The sequence below is a fragment of the Cebus imitator genome, unplaced genomic scaffold (genome assembly GCF_001604975.1).
Source record: "Cebus imitator isolate Cc_AM_T3 unplaced genomic scaffold, Cebus_imitator-1.0 Scaffold499, whole genome shotgun sequence".
Lineage (NCBI taxonomy): Eukaryota > Metazoa > Chordata > Mammalia > Primates > Cebidae > Cebus > Cebus imitator.
The window spans coordinates 326,555-347,652 of NW_016107814.1; the positions used below are offsets into that span (position 1 = coordinate 326,555).

Here is a 21,098-nt window from a genome sequence, read left to right on the forward strand (position 1 = left end):
TCTCCTTCCTCATGAGTAATAAAATTCTGGCCTCCTGTCCAGCTGGCGGTATGTGAATTACACTCTTCTTCTGTTGCACTTCCCCTGTCTTGATAAATCACCTCTATTTGGGCAGCGGGCAAGGAGAATTTGCAGGGCAGGTAGAAGGTGGCAATGTTACCCCAGCCCAGGCTTTCTCTAGGAAGTCTTCCTTGGCATCTCCTTTCACATCTCCTTACCTTCCTATTTACTTCTGATTTACCTTTATCATCAAACTAGGAGCTCACAAACATTTGTGTGAGGTTCTTGAGGGCTGGGGCTTAATCTTTAAGACCCTTAATCCTCTTCAGCCTTCTACATTGCATCTCAAAAGGAGAAGTGAGAAGTCAGCCAGAAGAAGGACCCGTTGGCGCCACCAGTGGGGTTAAGGATAAGACCCCTACTGCTAACCACAGTCCCGTCTGTAGATCATGGATATGATATGGAGGAATCTTTCTGGAACGCATTGTTTTTACTTAAATTTGTCCTCCACTGCCTGCCACAGAAGATACTATACTATACTACCAGTGCAGTATCTAGCACGTACACAGCACATCACACATAGCAAGTAAAGTTTGATGGACGAATAAATGACAACCGATTCAACGGAAGTGATGGTTAATTATAGGTATCAACTTGACTGGATTTAGGGACATCCAGATAGCTGGTAAACATGATTTCTGGGTGTGTCTGTGAGGAAGTTTCCAGGAGATCAGCGTTTTAATCAGTGGACTGAGTAAGGAAGATCCATCCTCAAAAATGTGGGCAAGGCTGGATGCAGTGGATCAAGCCTATAATTCCACCACTTTGGGAGGTCGAGGCAGGCAGATCACCTGAGGTCTGGAGTTTGAAAGCAGCCTGACCAACATAGGGAAAACCCATCTCTACTAAAAGTACAAAAAATTAGCTGGGCATGGTGGTGGGTGCCTGTAATCCCAGCTACTTGGGAGGCTGAGGCAGGAGGATTGCTTAAGCCTGGGAGACAGAGGTTGCAGTGAGCCAAGATCATGCCACTGCACTCCAGCCTGGGCGACAGAGCAAGACTCTGTAAATAAATAAATAAATAAATAAATAAATAAATAAAGATTCTTTACAGGTGCAAATTTTCCCCCACAAAGGATGGTTTTGCAGGGCCATTTCAAAATGTGGCAAAGAAACATGTTTTGAGGTAAAATTTTTCTTCTTTGTCATGTAATGTTATACCAAAGTCAAATTGGACAGTAGTCATTATGAGGGACTGTGTTAGAGGAACTTCGTGCTAGGGGCCTTGTTTCCAGTTTTCCCACCTCTGGCTCCTAGGGGCTTTGTTCAAGGGCAGGGACTTTTCCTGCCTCTGACCCCTGGAGGCATGGGCTCAATGACTCCAAGTTTTAAAACAGTAACCGTCTAGTAAAGTATTCAAAGATCAACAGATCCAGAGAAAGTTTGAAAAAAAACCCTCTCATTGGACGAGAACAATAATGGGTAGGTGTGATATTGTGCTGGCCTAGAGCCAGAACCAGAGCAAAACTATTTTATAAAATGCAAAACTGTTTTTAGATAAGTTGAAATGGCTGCCCCATTTCTCCTTACAATAACTACGGTCCTTGGCCTCTGTAAATAGAACTGCTGTTTGTTCTTCAAAACTATGTAAAGCTGCTTACCTTTTCTTATCAGTAACTGCTCTCTGTGGCCCTAATGTGACAGGCAAGCAGTCCTAACCCATGCCATCTTGGCTCCTGCGACTTGTAATAAGTAACTAAGGTCTGTGATTTCCACCTTAACCAGATAATGTGTAAACAAATGTTTGTCTTGACTTCTGTAAACCACTTAAGTAACAAACGGAATGACAAAAGTCCCCTTGGCCCTTGGAATGTCCGGAGACCCCCACCCTCACCTCTGCCCAGGAGGTAATTTACAGAATCCACTAGCCCTTGGAATGTCTGAAGCCTTTTCATCCCCATCCCTGCCCCTCACCCCCACTCCCAAGGTGGTTTTTCGGGTATAAAAAATCGTGGCACCCTCCTGTTGCCACCACAGGTTGGAGAGACGTGAGTCCTCTGTGGTCGCCGGCATATTAAATGACCCTGCAATCTGGCATACTTTTGTCTTGTGATAACTTTTACATTCGGTCGAATACAACATAGGAATAACTCAAATGTATAAGCTCCAGCCGCAGAAGCCTGCAGCGGCAGCCCCTCCCGGTCCCTTCTGCCGGTGAGGAAGCTGTCCTTTCACTAATAAACCACACTACTGCACACTCCTTGGGTCCACGAGTTCTATTTGAGCTGTAACACTCACTGTGACACCGAGGTCCTCTTCCCCCCAGTCATCGGGGTCAGAGAGGCCAGGAGCCTGAGTTCCAGAAAATCTCGTTGCATCTAATCCAGTTACAATTATACATAGGGCTAAACAAAACCCATCTGATGAGAATTTATGATTTGTAGGGCATGACTCCCTAAACCCCTTAGATAGGAATTTGGGTAGGATAAGAAAAAAAATCAGAGCTTAGTCCTCAGTTTGGATAAGAAAAACAGGACATTTTTGCCATAGTAGGAAGAAAGGAAAGACAAGTTGTAGAGAATTAGTTGCTAAAAAGCAGGCATGGTTTCACACCCTTTACTAAATGAAGTTAAGATTTATGTTTCACTTGTATTAGGAAATATCTAACATTGGCTAAACATATATTTGTCAAGCTAAGTCAGACTCGGATTTCTCCTGGCTTGCTTTCAGGCTTCCAGGCACAAAGACTACGGTGCTCACACCATTAGCACTCAATAGATATTTAATCTTGCATTTGGGAAGCTCCTGGTTAGTAATTACAGAATGAATGAAAGAACAAATCTGTACAACCACCCCAGGACACAGTTTATCTATGTAAGATAAACTGTGCCCTTGTGCCCCTGTAAACCAAAAATAAAATTGTAACGCCCCCCTCCCCCAACCATCTGAATGGACTTCCTCCCCGGGCAGGGCCTGGTTAAAATTTAACGTGAGGACTAGTTCAGGCTGTGGCAGGAAGTGGGAGTTGGACTTGCCTCCTTGTACCTTCATGGCGTTAGCATCAACACAGACACCTTAAGTCTGATAAGAAGCATTTACAATCTGTTATTGCTGAAGCCTGCTACCTGAAGGCACGCAATAAAAACTTTGGTCTCCACAGTTCTTTACCTTAACTCAAACATTTCCTTTCTATTGATCCCAGGTCTTCAGATAAACTCAGCCAATTGTCAACCAGAAAAATTTAAATCTACCTATAACCGGAAGGCCCCACCCTTCAAGTTGTCCCACCTTTCTGAACTAAACCAAGTTACTTGAATGTGTTTGACTGAAGTCTTATGTCCCCCTAAAATGTATAAAACTGAGCTGTGTCCCGACCACCTTGGACACATGTTCTCAGGATTTCCAGAGGGCTGTGTTATGGGTCATCGTCACTCCTATTTTTGCCTCGGAATAAACCTCTTCAAATATTTTACAGAGTTTGACTCTTTTTGTTGACACCTCTTATCTTAAAAGTTTTTTTAAAAAAAAAAAAGGAAAGGAAAAGAAAGAATAAATGAATGAAGAAAAAAAACTTTTAACTTGCCCAGGCAATATATGCACTAATGGCAGGAGGTCACAAGATACACCTTTCTAAATTAAAAAGATTTACTTTAACCAACTCCACATGCTTATTTCTCTCATTATCATCTCTAAAAACTGAGGAAACCAGTGTTTTATTAACTTCCTAAAACCCTTGAGGAGTGCTTTAAATTTTAAAAGGCTGTAGGTAGATCATGTCTCGCTCTGTCACCCAGGCTGGAGTATGGAGTGCAGTGGTACAATCTCGGCTCACTGCAACCTCCGCCTCCTGGATTCAAGCAATTCTCTTGCCTCAGCTTCCCGAGTAGCTAGGACTACAGCCACGTGCCATCACACCTGGCTAATTTTTCGTATTTTTAGTAGAGACAGGGTTTCACTGTATTAGCCAGGTCTTGATCTCCTGACCTCATTATCTGCCCACCTCGGCCTCCCAAAATGATAGGGTTACAGGCCTGAGCCACCATGCCTGGCCAGTAGATCATTTCTTAATATAAACTAATAAATAACACAATGCAATAGGACTATCTACTGAACTTGAGAAATAGCCATGCTAACACTTTGTTATTTGGATCACCGTGGGAAAAATTCAGGAATATAATATATGATTATCTGCAGAGGGATTTTTAGCTGGTCATTTCTCTTCTTCCTCTTTTTTTTTTTTTTTGAGACCAGCCTCACACTGTCATCCAGGCTGGATTTGCAGTGGTAAAACCATAGCTCCCTGCCGCCTCCAATAGGCCCAAGTGATCCCTCTGCCTCAGCCTCCCAATTAGCTGGGACTACAGGCATTGCGCTGCCATGCCCAGCTAATGCAGAAGGATTTTAAAACAAATTTTTTCATATTTTTGCTTTGATTATTTCCTTTAGTCACTCTCTAGTTTGGTTCAGATTCTTGCAGTCATTGGTCTCAAACAGCCAAATAGGGCAAGAACTTAATTTACAAGATAATAACAAGTCACATTCAACAGAAAAGCCAATCCATCTGTTCTCAGTTGATCTAGGTTGCTACTATGGAAACAGGTAAACCCACAGATAAAAATAAACCACCGTGCTCTACTCAGGAATAAAAAACCCCTTACAATTCTTTGCCTGAGACTCTTTTCTGATTTAATGTATTAAAATGTCATTATCAAGTGAATGTAATGTTGTTCTTGTCTTATTAGCTTCTTAAAAACTAAAATGACTTTTTTTCTAATTACAAAAGCAATACTTTGCATTATAGAGAAATCTGAAAATGCAAGACATGCAAAAAAAGAAACCACAGGTAACTGGGCTTCCTGATAATAAGTCAGTTGAGACTTGAGTGATTAAAAAACAGAAAGAGAAAAACATCTAGAGATAATTACTCTTACACTCAGTATGCATAAGTGATTTGCAAATTTTTCAAACTTGCAAAACTTCTTCTTTAAATGAATCTTATATAGGTTATCAAGATATAAAACATAAAATTAGGAGGTGGATGCCTGAAAATCCAGCAGTTTGGTCTGCAAACACCCCGCAAGTTGAGTCCTCAAGTACCTTTTCCACACCTTACAATTCTTCAGAATGAAGTTTAAAATCCACTGGAATCTATCATTCTAGAACTTTTTCCTATGAATAATATTTCTATGTATCACTTTATTAAAGATCGTATAATGTATGCATTTTTACAAACGCAAATACTATTTTCACCTCACAATATTACAAATCATAAACAGCTTTCCACATCAAGATATTTCCTTATATAACATCAATTTTTTTTTTTTTTTTTTGAGATAAAGTCTCACTCTGTTGCCTAGGCTGGAGTGCAGTGGCATGATCTCAGCTCACCACAACCTCCACTTCCCAGGTTCCCGGGTTCAAGCAATTCTCCTGCCAGAGCCTTCTGAGTAGCTTGGATTACAGTGGTGTGTGCCACACACCCAGCTAATTTTTTATATTTTTGGTAGATACAAGGTTTCACCACATTGTCCAGGCTGGTCTCAAACTCCTGACCTCCAGTGATTCACCCGCCTCGGCCTTCCAAAGTGCTAGGATTACAGCAGGTGTGAGGCACTACGCCTGGCCATATAACATCATTTTAAACAATTGCATAGTATTACATTGTTTGGATTTACTGTTATTTAACCACATTCCAGATAGTAGACATGTCAATTGTCCCCAGTTGTTTCCTATTTTTAAGCAACAGTGTGATCAACATTCTTGTAGTAGTTAAATAGGTGTATGAAATCTTAATTATGTCACAATAATTCTCTTTTTTTTCTTTTTTTTTTGAGGCTGAGTCTCACTCTTTTGCCAGGTTGGAGAGCAATGTCACGATCTCAGCCCACTGCAACCTCCGCCTCCCAGATTCAAGCAATTTTCTTGCCTCAGCCTCCTGAGTAGCTGAGATTATAGGCGCACACCACGACACCCAGCTAATTTTTGTATTTTTTTGTAGAGATGGGGTTTCACCATGTTGGTCATGCTGGTCTCGAACTCCTGACCTCATGATCTGCCTGCCTTGGCCTCCCCAAGTGCTGGAATTACAGGAGTGAGCCACTACACCGCACCTTTTTGCAGTGTTTTAAGAAGGATGCTATGAATAAGCATGAGGTTGGCTAATGGATACAAAATTACAGCCAGATAGGATGAATGGGTTCCAGGATTCTGCAGCACTGTCGGGCAAATATGGTTAACTATAATTTACTATACAGCTTCAAAAAGCTAGAAGAGAAGATGGTATGGTTTGGATTTGTGTCCCCACCCAAATCTCATGTCAAATTGTAATCCCCAGTGTTGGAGGAGAGGCCTGGTGGGAAGTGACTGGATCCTGGGGGCGGACTTCCCCCTTGCTGTTCTCATGATAGTGAGTTCTCATGAGATCTGGTTGTTTAAAAGTGTGTGGCACCTCCCCCTTCATTCTCTCCTTCCTGCTCCAGCCATGTGGGACGTGCCTGTTTCCCTTTTGCCTTCCACCATGATTGTGATTTTCCCGAGGCTTCACTAGACATGCTTCCTGTAGACCCTGCAGAACTGTTGGCCAATTAAACCTCTTTTCTTTTCTCATGGTAACTTGGTGGCAAAAAAGAATAAAAAAATAAAAATACAAAAAATAAACCTCTTTTCTTTATAAATTACCCAGTCTCAGGTAGTTCTTTACAGCAATGTGAGAATACAGAGGATTCTAGATGTTCATTATATAAATAAACGATAAATGTTTGAGGTGATGAATGTGCAAATTACCCTGAATTGATGATCGCGCATTATACGCATGTATGGAAATATCACTGTATAACCCACAAGCATGTACAATTATTGCATGTCAAATAAAAACAGAAGGAAAAAATACGAGCATTGATAAAAACGTCTCTGAAGAACCTGTAAATGTGACCTGGCCCAGTCTTCCCCCTCTTGAAAAGCACAAATCTATGAGATAGTGATGGAGAAGTGTTGCTGAGTGTCATAGACAAAAATGTTTGTCAAGCACTGCTAGGGGTGAAGATCTAGCTGTCAGTGTGCATCTGAACCATACGCCAAGAATCAGTCCTGGCTCACACCTTAGGGCGGCTCTGAGTCCCAAGACACCTTTCATCACCCTACGGGGCTGCACAACACTAAAGCCCATGTGTCCTATCCAGCTGTAATTTCATATCCAATAATGAACCTCTACTCTTCTCTCTTCCTTCTCCCTTTCCCATCCTCTAATACCCACAATTCTACTCTCTACTTACTGTTTTAGGAAAACTTATCAAACTGTGTTTCCTCTGCTTTCACATTACCACGATGATCATCACAGAAGAAGACTCTGTGACCAAAGGTGTGGCTTTTCCTCACACACCAAGCAGCACACACTAGCTGGGTGACTTCCAATTCAATTCCAACATGATCTTCCTGGAGATAGTGTTGGATCCCACAGATTGAGGACTCAGCCCTGAATAGTTCCATCCCTTACCAGTCACAGAATCTCTGACCCACCAGCTACAAGTTAGGGCTCCCACGACTTTCTTTTTGGGTCCTATTAATTTGCTGGAGTGACTTACAGAACTCACAGAAACACTTATGTTTGCCAGTTTATTATAAAGGATATTGCAAAAGATGCAGATGTAGAGATGCATAGGGCAAGGTATGGGGAAAGTGGACAAAGCTCCCATAGCCTACCCGGGTACACTACTCTCCAGGAACCTCCACGCATACAGCTATCCGGCAGGTCTGCAACCCTGTACTCGGGTTTTCACAGACACTTCATTACATAGGCATGACTGACAGCTGTATAGAAACGTGATTGGACAAAAAGCACATGATCTAAGCCCAGCAAGGCCTGTCAAGACTTGACTGAGTCTGGGTAGCATTTCTTCCTCTAGAGTAGGGAGCAGGACCCTCTCTGGAATAAGGGTCGTTTGACCCACAATCAGATTAGAGCCCCGCCATGGACAGGTAAAAGGAGAACAGGAGAAGGTCAGAGAGAGACCTTTAGGTCTGTTTAGACCTGTTTCCCAAGGCCTAAAGTGCCCCAACATTTTAACAAGGATGATAGGAGGTAGGAGCCAGGAACTGTGGCAAAAACCAATACATATGTCCTAATACCACAGACATCCAAATGAGTGTTTGCCTGTTCTGGAACTTTGCTTTGTGGCACATGGTGGACATTTAGTAATTATTTATTGAACAGTGGTCAAAGTGTTTGCTTTAGGAGGCAATACACACATTTCTTATAAAGACTATTCCAAATACACTCTTTTTTGACACAGGGTGTTGCTCTGTCACCCAGGCTGGAATACAGTGGCACGATGACAGCTCCTCAACCTCCCATCTCAGCCTCCTGAGTAGCTAGGACTACAGGTGCATGCCACCACAGCCAGTTAATTTTTATATTTTTTGTAGAGACAGGGTCTTGCTATGTTGCCCAGGCTGGTCTCAAACTCCTGAATTAAGCAATCCCCCCACCTCGGCCTCTCAAAGTGCTGGGATTACAGGTATGAGCCACTGCAGTCTTTTCTTACACGTTTTATGTTTATTGTATCTTAACTAAGAAATCATTTCCTACTCTGACGACATACATATATCCTCCTATATTTAACTTCTAAATGTTTTTAAGTTTTGCAGGAACAACAATTTTTAATCCTTCTAGAATTTATTGGCCCTGCGAATTTACGGGTGTGTGAAGTGGAAATCTAATTTGTTCCCATATACATAATGTAGCTGAGTCCAAGCTTGTGCTGCTCGCTGATAGCCAGTAAGTTGAGAAACAAGGTGTTAGGCCAAGGAAAGTGACTTTATCTCAAGAGAGTCGGCAGACAGAGAAGATGGCAGGCTGGTGTCCTACAGCAGTGGTCCCCAACCTTTTTGGCACCAGGGACTGGTTTTGTGGAAGACAATTTTTCCACAGACCAGGAGGGAGGGAGAGGAGGAGGTTTGTTTGAGGATGAAATTGGATCATCAGGCATTTGTTAGATTCTCAGACGGAGCCTCTTTAGATCCCTCTCATGTGCAGTTCACAATAGGGTTTGGGCTCCTATGAGAATGTGGTGTCACCACTGACCTGACAGAAGGCAGAGCTCAGGTGGTAATGCTTGATCACCCACTGCTCACCTCCTGCTGAGCAGCCCGGCTCCTAACAAGCCACAGATCAGTCCCAGTCCACGGCCTGGGCGTTCGAAAGCCCTGTCCTAAAGAACCCTCTGAAGCCTGTATGAATTTTGGGATCCTTTTATATTAGGGGAAGGGGAAAGAGAGAGGGGATTGAGATAAAAAGGTGACCAATGTCTACAGACATCTGAGTGGCAGTAAGGGTTAACTTCCTTGTCCTTGGTCAGGTCTCAATGCTTTCATAATTTTTTTTTTTTTTTTTTTTTTTTTTGAGACAAGGTCTCACTGTCACCCAGACTGGAGCACAGTGGGGAGATCATGGCTCACTGCAGCTTAACCTCCCATGCTCAAGTGATCCTCCCACCTCAGCCTCCTCAGTAGGTTTTGGTTTTGGGTTTTTGTTTTGTTTTTGAGACAAGGTCTTTGTTGCCCAGGCAACAAATTGTGCAATGGCATGAACACAGCTCACCACAGCCTCAACCTCCTGGACTCAAGCAATCCACCTGTCCCAGCCTCCCAAGTAGCTGGAACCATGTGTTCACCCAGTCACGCCTGGCTAGTGGTTTTGCTTTCTGGTTTTATGTTTTTGTAGAGATGGTGTCTTGCCAAGTTTCCCAGGCTAGTTTCAAACTCCTGTGCTTAAGCGATTCTCCTTCCTTGGCTTCCCAAAGTGCTAGAATTACAGTAGTGAGCCACTTCTCCTGGCCTAAATTTTTAACATTAAGTTTTAATAGTAAACACTGTTACTTGTTCATACACCCTTCCTATCTCCTTGGTGGTTAGGAAAAGGGATTATTTTCATCCTTGTTTTAAAATTAGCCTATAAAGTAAATTCCTCCCATAGTTAGCATGGCCCATGTGCAGAGATAAGCAAAAGAAGTTAACCTAAAATCTCTCATCTGGGAGGGTAGCATTAGGAGCAAAAGGGAGTTAGTCATGATAGGCCTTTTTTTCACTGTTACAATAACAAATTGTTTCAGCACCATTTATGGAACAATCCACCAATGAATCTACAACCCTAACTCTATCACATATAGTGTTTTCATGCACGTGGATCTGTTTCTAGGCTTTTCCCCATTATATTGGTCTGTATAGTATTGTGCCAATATTATACTTTCTTGATTGCTATAGCTTTGAAATAAAACTTGACATTTTAAACTTGATAGGACAGTTCTCACGTCTTCTTCAAAGATTGTTTCACAAAATTTTGATAGGAAATCTATTGCTATACTCAGATTACAATCTGGAATTTTGCATTGCATCAAGTGTTGTGAATTGTTTCTATAGAATGTAAGAGAATTGCTTCTTTATTGTTGCCGAATGTAATGTTTATAGATGACCTGCAAAATTATCCTTCCATTTATCAAAGGATTCCAGTAACAGGAATTTATTGCTCAATTTCTCTGAACAAAAGATGTTTTTTAATTTATTTTTTGCATGGGTCATTCACATGGTTCAAAAACCAGGAAACATTAAAAGCACATAGTCTCCCTGTAATCCCAGCACTTTGGGAGGCCGAGGCAGGTGGATCATGAGGTCAAGAGATCAAGACAATCCTGGTCAACATGGTGAAACCCCATCTCTACTAAAAATACAAAAAATTAGCTGAGCATGGTGGCGCGTGCCTGTAATCCCAGCTACTAAGGAGGCTGAGGCAGGAGAACTGCCTGAACCCAGGAGGCAGAGGTTGCAGTGAGCTGAGATTGCGCCATTGCACTCCAGCCTGGGTAACAAGAGTGAAAATCCGTCTCAAAAAAAAAAAAAAAAGTACAGTCTCCCTTCTATATTTGTCCCCATCTGCCTAGTTCCCTCACCTCCACGGGTCATTCTTTTTCTTAGTTTCTTATATATCTTTCCAGAATTTCTTTATGCATATATAAGCAAAAATAAATATAAACCCTTATTTTTCACAATTTTTTCCCAAAAATGTGTTCTCCATCTTGTCTTTTTCATGCATATTTTAAGGCTTTTCACTTAACAGCACATAGGAGGCTTCTAAATTTCCTTTCATTTGATTTTATCTGACATACTTATGTATGTATTTAACCAATCTGCCACTGATAGACCTTTGGTTGTTTTCTACCTCTTGCTTTTGCAAGTAATGCTGCAATAAGAAACCTTGTACAGATACTTTTTTAAACATGTGTAAGAAATATCTGTCTCATATATTTCTAGAAGTGAAATTTCTGGGTGAATAATTTTGATAATTGTTGGTAATTGTGATAGATACTACCAAATTCCACCCACAGACATTGTACCAGTTTAGACTCTCACCAGCAACACACAAGAATGTCCAGTTCCACACAGACGCATCCATAGAATGTTATTGTTGGTGCTCAGAAAACAATACCCCAGAATGAAGGCCTCAAAGCAAAAGTTTTTTTCTGACCTTCTCCTGCCCTCCTATCTCTCAGTCCCATTCTCCCACAGGACTGGTCCTAGAAACTAGAGTCCTTCTTCCCCAAGGTGGGTCATAGAAACCAGAAACCCTTTTCTCCAACCAGCCATAAAACCTACAAATCTTACTCTAACTTTCCCTCTGCCTTTCTGTCTAAAAGTTGGCCATAAAAAATTTATCTGACCTGCTTTGTTTGACTGTAGGTCATAAGACCCCCATTCCAGAGAGGATCTTTCCCCATACTCAGAAGGAAGGAAAGCATGCTCAGAAAGGCTGAGAAGAGTCCAGACAGAGAGGCCTTGATGGGTTCCCCCACTTAGTCTATTAGCATTAGATTAGACCATTTTTGTCCACTCATATTTCTTTTTTTTTTTTTTTTTGAGACACAGATTCGCTCTTGTTACCCAGGCTGGAGTGCAATGGCTTGATCTCGGCTCACCGCAACCTCCGCCTCATGGGTTCAAGCAATTCTCCTGCCTCAGCCTCCCGAGTAGCTGGGACTACAGGTGTGTGCCACCATGCCCAGCTAGTTTTTGTATTTTTAGTAGAGACGGGGTTTCACCATGTTGAACAGGATGGTCTCGATCTCTTGACCTCATGATCCACCTGCCTTGGCCTCGCAAAGTGCTGGGATTACAGGCGTGAGCCACCGCGCCCAGCCTTGTCCACTCATATTTCTAAATGGCTGACCACACATTGTTGAACCTAAGCATAAAAATGGGCAATTTCTCCTCTTTTCCAGCTAGAACTATACAGGGTGTTGAAGAGAAGAAGCAGGTTTCTGCTGTGTCAGAAACTCTTAAGAAAAAATGAAAGAATTTCGCAGAGCTGAAGATCAAGCACCTGAGAAAGAAGTTTGCCCAAAAGATGTTTTGAAAGGCAAAAAAGAAGCTTATATGAACTAGCAAAGCACTATCACAAGGAATATAGGCAAAAGAACAGAACTGAAATTCAAGTGGCAAGGATGGCAAGAAAAGCTGGCAACGTCAATGTACCTGCAGAACCCAAATTGATGATTGTCATCAGGATCAGAGGCATCAATGGCGTGAGCACCAAGGTCCGAAAGGTGTTGCAGTTTCTTCACCTTTGTCAAATCTTCAATGGAAATATTTGTGAAGCTCAACAAGGCTTCAATTCACATGCTGAGGACTGTAGAGCCATGCATTGCGTGGGGGAAACCAAATCTGAAGTCAGAAAACGAACTAATCTACAAGCATGGTTATGGCAAGATCAATAAGAAGCAAATTGCTTTGACAGATAATGCTTTGATTGCTCAACCTCTTGGTAAATATGGCATCATCTGCATGGAGGATCTAATTCATGAGCTCTATACTGATGGAAAACACTTCAAAGAAGCAAATGACTTCCTGTGACCCTTCAAATTATCTTCTCTAAGAGGTGGAATGAAGAAAATGACCACCCATTTTATAGAAGGTGGAGATGCTGGCAACAGGGAGAACCAGATTAACAGGCTTCTTAGAAGAATGAACTAAGGTGTCTACCATGATCATTTTTCTAATCAGATCAGTTAATAAACAGTACTTGCTCTCAAATTGAAGAAATAAAATGAACAATTTCCCCTGTATCTATATATCTTCATTCAGAAGGCTCCCATATACACATGTTGAATACATTTGCATGCCTTTTCTCCAATTAATCTGTCTTTTGCAAGTTGATTTTTCAACGAAACTTCAGAAGGCTCTTGGCACCTACATTATCAAACCTTGAGATTTTGGCCAACCTTCCAGGTGTACACATTCTTTACTCATTATTTTGTTGTTCTTACAGAGACAGAATATGAGTTGCAAATGCTATTCCCCAGTTCTTTTTATTTTATGTACTTCTTTTTCCTGTCTTTGGTTTTATTTTTGTGCAAGTTTCATTTTTATAAAGTCAACTGTATCAAACTTTTCTTTTATCACTTTAGGATTTTAAGGCATCGTTGCAAAGGTCTTCCTGACTCCAAGATTTTAAAGGTTATTTCTTCTGCTTCTTTCTAGAATTTTTAAGGTTTTATTTTTCACACTAAAAATTTTATCCGGCTGGACACAGTGGCTCATGCTTGCAATCCCAACACTTTGGCTGACACAGGAGGAACACTTGAGGCCAGGAATTCAAGACCAGTTTGGCCAACATGGTGAAACCCTGTCTCTACTAAAAATACAAAAATTAGCAGGTGTGGTGGCCTGCACCTGTAATCGCACTACTCAGGAGGCTGAGACAGAAGAATCACTTGAACCCAAGAGGCAGAGGTTGCAGTAAGCTGAGATGGCACCAGTACATTCCACACTGGGCCTGGGTGACAGAGTGTCACTCCATCTCAAAAACAAAATAAAACAAAACCCAAAACAACAATAACAAAAAACGACCTTAAGGACAATTAAGATATTACTGATGGCTGGGCATGATGGCTCATGCCTGTAATCCCAACACTTTGGGAGGCCAAGGCATGTGGATCAGCAGAGGTCAGGATTTTGAGATCAGGCTGGCCAACGTGGTGAAATCCTGTCTGTACTAAAAATACAAAAATTAGCAGGGTGTGGTGACATGCACCTGTAATCCCAGATACTGGGGAGCCTGAGGCAGGAGAATTGCTTGAACCCAGGAGGCAGAGGCTGCAGTGAGCCAAGATCACGCCATGGCACTCCAGCCTGGGCAACAGAGCAAAACTCCGTCTCAGAAAAGAAAAAAAGATATCATTGATCTTGGCTTTTCCTATCCACAACCAGTAAATGTTCTGTAATATGTTCTTTCATGTCTTTAAAATTTTTTAAGTTGGCCAGGCACAGTGGCTCATACCTGTAATCCCAGCACTTTGGGAGGCTGAGGTGGGCAGATCATAAGGTCAGGAGCTCAAGACCAGCCTGGCCAATTTGGTGAAACCCCATCTCTACTAAAAATACAAAAATTAGCTGGGTATGTGGTATGTGCCTGTAATCCCAGCTCTTCAGGAGGCTGAGGCAGGAAAATCCCTTGAACCTGGGAGGCAGAGGTTGCAGTGAGCTGAGATTGTGCCATTGCACTCCAGCCTGGACAACAGACTCCATCTCAAATATATATATATATATATATATATATATATATATATATATATAAATTTTTTTCATATGCTTTTGCACATTTTTTGTTTATTCTTAGGTATTTTATTTTTTATTGTAGTTGCTATATTTTGTTTGTTCACTTGGCTTTGTTTTGCTTTGTTTTGATGCAGGGTCTCATTCTGTCACCTAGGCTGGAGGGCCGTGGTGCATTCATAGGTCCCTACAGCCTCCAACTCCCGCGTTCAAGTGATCCTCCAGCCTCTGCCTCCGAAGTAGCTGGGACTACAGGTGCAGACCATCACACCTGGTTGTAGTTGCTTTGTTAAGGTTTTGCTAGATTTTATCTGATTGTGATTTGTGTATATATATAAAGATATTATGATTGTACCTATCTTGTTTAATTATTTTACTGGGTAATATAGTTTCTCATTTGATTATCATGGGTTTCCCAAGTTTACGATAATAACTTATGCAAATAGTGATAGTTTTACTTTCCCCTTTCCCAATTTTTATACCTCTAGTTTCCGTCTCTTGTCTAACTGCATTGGCTAAAGCCTCCAGCACCCTGTGAAATAACAGTAGTGGTGATGAGCATCTTTTATCTTATTCCTCCACTTGTTGGAAATATTTATAAGTTCTGGCATTAAGCATGATGTTAAGCTGAGATCAATTTATCTTATCATGTTAAGGAAATATCCATCTATATCTACCTGAGTCAATATTTTTATCAAAGCATAGTTGTCAAATTTTGCCAAATGTATTTTCAGCATCTATGCAGACCATTTTATAATTTTTCTTCAAATCTACCCATATGATCAAATATATTAATATATTTCCAATATTGAAATACCTAGACTAAACCTCAGCACACATTTCATTTCTTCATGTTTTCTGGCCATCTTCTTTTTCTCACTGTCTCTTATTTTTTTTCTCTTTTCTTTCTTTTTTTTTTTGAGAAAGAGTTTCACTCTGTCACCCAGGCTGGAGTACAATGGCGCCATCTCAGCTCACTGCAACCCCCGCCTCCTACCAAGTTCAAGTAATTCTCCTGCCTTGACCTCCTGAGTAGCTGGGATTAAAGGCACGCACCATCATGCCCAGCTAATTTTTGTATTTTTGTAGAGATAGGGTTTCACCATGTTGGCCAGTTCGGTCTTGAACTCCTGACCTCAGGTGATTTGCCCACCTCGGCCTCCCAAAGTGCTGGGATTACAGGTGTGAACCACCATGCCTGGTGGGCAACTTCTTATATCTTTAAAAAATTTATAGCAAGGCCAAGCATGGTGCCTCATGCCTGTGATCCCAGCACTTTAAGAGTCCGAGGCGGGCAGATCATTTGAGGTCAGGAGTTCAAGACCAGTATGGCCAACATGGTGAAACCCTGTCTCTACCATAAATACAAAAAAATTAGCCAGGCATGGTGGTGCATGCCTGCAATCCCAGCTACTTGCGAGGCTGAGGCATGAGAATCGCTTGAACCCGGGAGGGAGAGGATGCAGGGGACTGAGATTGTGCCACTGCACTCCAGCCTCGGCAACAATGCGAGACTCCATCTCAAAAAAAAAATCAGTGAGCCTACATTGTGCCACTGCACTCCAGCCTGGTGACAGAGCGAGACTCTGTCTCAAAAAGAAAAAGTTACAGCAAAATGGTGACCGTTTTCATCGCCAATTTCTGCTGTATCTTCTCTAGCGAGTTTTGCTGCTCTTTTCACCTTTTGCATTTCATTATCTTGGTACTGGTGTCACACCAGCTCTCTTTCTTTTACTCATTATGAAATGAGTTGAATTTTCATGGCCTGGCTGTTTGTAGCAGTTACTTTCAGAGAACATATTTTTGATAGCATTTTCTGAGGGCAGCTATCACGAGGTCATTGTGCTATTTTCCATGTAAATTTGTTGCACGCCATGATAACTTGCACCCCTTCACCATTTTTTTCTTCGGTGTTACCCATTTAATATTTATAAAAGCTAAACTATTTGAATTAGCTATGCCTACCTAGAAAAGGCTATATCTTTTTTTTTTTTTTTTTTTTTCATTAAAAGGATGCTTGTGGCCTGATGTGGTAGCTCACACCTGTAATCCCAGCACTTTGGGAGGCTGAGACGGGTGGATCACCTGAGGTCAGAAGTTTGAGACCAGCCCGGTCAACATGGTGAAACCTCATCTCTACTAAAAATACAAAAATTAGTCAAGCATGGTGGTGGGTGCCTGCAATCCCAGCTACTAGGGAGGCTGAGGCAGGAGAATCTTTTGAACCCAGTAGGCAGAGGTTGCAATGGAACAAGACTATACCATTGCACTTCAGCCTGAGGGCAAAGTGAGACTCCATCTCAAACAAACAAAAACAATGAAATGTGACAATAATTTACAGAACTTTACATTGTATCAGTTATTGTAAGTAACCTAGAGATGATTTTAAGTATATGGGAGGATGTGCATAGGTTATATGTAAATACTATGCCATTTTATATCATTTAATACCAGGAATATAAGCATCTGTGCATTTGGATGAATGAGGAAGGTCCTGGACCCAAAGCCCCACAGATACCAACAGATGACTGTGTATACTTGGAACAAAACTTTGAGTAGAGAAGAGGGTAGGAAAAAAAACTTGGAAGCCTAGAACAAAAGAATAAATAGCAATAACTTATTTATTCATGGTGGGGTTACAGAGTCAATACTTTTTATACTGTCTGCATTTAAAAAATTAAAATGTTTTATTTTAGTTAGGAAAAAATTTATTTTCCTTTTTCAAAGAAAACAAAAGTTCTCTACTGTTTACCACCCTCTCCATATCATTAAAAACATGAAAATAACTATATGAGCATACAATTTTTTCTTAGATGGAGTCTCGCTCTGTCAGGCTGGTCTCAAACTCCTGACCTCAGCTGATCAACCTGCCATGGCCTCCCAAAGTGCTGGGATTACAGGCATGAGCCACTGTCCCCAGGCGATATACTTTATTGTTTAGGGAATAACAACAAGAGAGAAACATCTTTTGTTTTGAATATTTTCTATCTGTGGTTGGTTGAATCCATGGATGCAGAACCCATGGATACAGAGGACTAACTCTACTAACAAATTATAAACACACTCACGTGCATTAAAAACATACAATCGGCCGGGCGCTGTGGCTCACTCCTGTAATCCTAGCACTTTGGGAGGCTGAGGTGGGTGGATCAGCTGAGGTCAGGAGTTCAAGAACAGTCTGGCCGTCATGGTGAAACCCCACCTTAAAAAAAAAAAAATACAATCATAGTATATATCCTTTTTTGTAGTCTGTTTTTTCACTTATATCATAGCCCTCTTTATTTATTTATTTATTTATTTTTTGGGAAGGAGTTTCAGTCTTGTTGCCCAGGCTGGAGTGCAATGGTGTGGTCTCAGCTCACTGCAACTTCTGCCTCCTGGGTTCAAGGGATTCTCCTGCCTCAGCCTCCCAAGTAGCCAGGATTACAGGCATGCACCACCATGCCCAGCTAATTTTGTATTTTTAGTAGAGATGGGGTTTCACCATGTCAGTCATGGCTGGTCTCCAACTTTTGACCTCAAGTGATTCATCTACCTGGGCCTGGGCTTACAAGCATGAGCCACTGTGCCCAACCAAACCTATAGCTTTTTAATGATTACAGCATTATTTATATCATTAAGATTCTATTGACAGTCATTTAGGTGCCTTCACTTCTATAAACAATGTTTTCATGCATATCCTATGATCTTGTCTAATTGTCTTCTTAAGACACACTATTTTAGTTTTTAAAATTTTTTAGAGACAGGGTCTAGGTATGTTACCCAAACTGGAGTGCAGTAACTATTCATAGGCACAATCATAGTGCACTGTAGCTTTGAGCTCCTGGCCTCAAGAGATCCTCCTGCCTCAGCCTCCTGAGTAGTTGGGGCTACGGGCATGCGCCACTGTGCCAGGTTTCTTAAATACATTCTTAGGTAAAAATCATTACATCAAAGAGTACAGCTATTTTAAAAGCAAGTCACTGTATATTAAACATAATTAAGCTTAAATATAACTTAACACTCATAAGTTGGTTATGTTTCACCATTCTAAATAGTTACAAAATATTCACATTCTAAAATAATCTGTAGGCTGGGCACAGCGGCTCATGCCTATAATCCCAACACTTTGGGAAGTCAAGGCAGGAGGATCACTTGAGACTCGGAGTTTGAAACCAGAATGAGCAACATGGTGAGAACCCATCTCTTCAAAAAATTACAAAATTACCCTCTCATTACTGGATATATACCCGAAGGATTATAAATCATTCTACTATAAAGACACATGCACATGTATGTTTATTGCAGCATTATTTATAGCAAAGACTTGGAACCAGTGCAAATGCCCATCAATAATAGACCAGATAAAGAAAATACGGCACATATACACCATGGAATACTATGCAGCCATAAAAAAGAATGAGTTCATGTCCTTTGCAGAGACATGGATGAAGCTAGAAACCATCATTCTCAGCAAGCTAACACAGGAACAGAAAACCATACATCATATGTTCTCACTCATAAGTGGGAATTGAACAATGAGAACACATGGACACAGGGAGGGGAACATCGCACATAGGGGCTTGTCGGGGAGTTGGGGACAAGGGGAGGGAAAGCATTAGAACAAATACCTAATGCATATGGGGCTTTAAACCTAGATGATGGGTTGATAGGTGCAGCAAACCACCATGGCACACGTAAATGCCTATGTAACAAACCTGCCCATTCTGTAGATGTATCCTAGAACTTAAAGTAAAATTAAAAATATATATATATTCAAGCATAGTGGCCTAGGCCTGTCTCTTTAAAAAAAAAAATCTGCAAATATTGGATGTAATCTTAAATAAATCAGAATTTATAGCTATGGTGAATTTTTGTTACCCCAGACAAAAAGTTTAATTTAAATTATAGTCATCAAGTACTTATGCCTTCTGAGGAAAAGCAGTGATTTATTAGAATTCATTTCCTTATCAAGATTTCCAACAGAAAAGATGAGACTATAAGAGTGACCATAATATTACTGTTTTTTAAAGTTCTTTGAAATATTATCTATATTCAGTAAAATTACCATTTTTAGTAAACAAATTTAGGAGTTTTGACAAATGCATACGGACATATAACAATAATCAAGATATAGAACACTTACATCTCCCCAAAAATTCCCTCCTAGTTCTTTGGTGGCAATCTCACCCCTGCTCCAGCCTTTGGCAACCACTGATCTACTTTCTGTCTGCATACTTTTGGCTCTCCCCAAATTCTATTTAAATACACTCATGCAGATTTATTTCATTCCTCATGCAGGCTTATTTCATTAACCATGATGCTTTTGAGTTTGATCCAAGTAGTGGTGTATACCAATAACCTGTCCATTCCTTTTTATCGCTAGTATTCCATCACATGGAAGAACCACGATTTGTTCCTCCATTGAAGGACATGTAGGTTGTGTTTCCATTTGGGGTGATTATAAACAAAACTGGTATAGACGGGCCGGGCGCGGTGGCGCACGCCTGTAATCCCAGCACTTTGGGAGGCCGAGGCGGGTGGATCACAAGGTCAAGAGATTGAGACCATCGTGGTCAACATGGTGAAACCCCGTCTCTACTAAAAATACAAAAAAACAGCTGGGCAAGGTGGCACGTGCCTGTAATCCCAGCTGCTCAGGAGGCTGAGGCAGGAGAATTGCCTGAACCCAGGAGGCGGAGGTTGCAGTGAGCTGAGATCGCGCCATTGCACTCCAGCCTGGGTAACGAGAGGGAAACTCCGTCTCAAAAAAAAAAAAAAAAAAAAAACCTGGTATAGACATTCATGTACAAGTCTTTATGTGACTATAAGTTTTTGTTTTTGTTTTTGTCTTTGTTTTTGTCTTAAGCCGGAGTTTTACTTTGTTGCCCAGGCTGGAGTGCAGTGGCACGACCTCTGCTCACTTCAACCTTGACCTCCCAGGTTCAAGAGATTCTCCTGCCTCAGCCTCTCAAGTAGCTGGGACTAAAGGCATGCGCCACCATGCCTGGCTAATTTTTGTATTTTTAGTAGAGACAGGGTTTCCCCATGTTGGTCAGGCTGGTCTTGAACTCCTGACCTCAGGTGATCTGCCCGACTCGGCCTCCAAAAGTGCTAGGATTACAGGCATGAGCCACCGTGCCTAGCTGTGACTAAGTTTTTATTTCTCATGAGTAAACACCTAAGGCTGGGATTACTGGATTGTATGGCATATCACTCAGGGTGATCCAGAGAAAAAGAATCAATGGATTATAAATATATATAGGAGATATATATATCTCCTATATGTCTACACATCTATCTATATCTGTATCTATATATGACATACATATACATATATGTGTGTGTGGGCATTCACTCACACACACACACTTATAGAGAGAAAAAGAGCAAAGACTTGGAACCAGTGCAAATGCCCATCAATGATAGACTGGATAAAGAAAATGTGGCACATATGCACCATGGAATACTATGCAGCCATAAAAAAGAATGAGTTCATGTCCTTTGCAGAGACATGGATG

General features: G+C 41.3%; 1 pseudogene; it reads left to right on the forward strand.

Annotated features, from left to right (window-relative positions):
- The first annotated feature begins 1,843 nt into the window (after positions 1–1,843).
- On the forward strand, positions 1,844–13,017 carry LOC108292689 (annotated as a pseudogene).
- Positions 13,018–21,098: the final 8,081 nt, after the last annotated feature.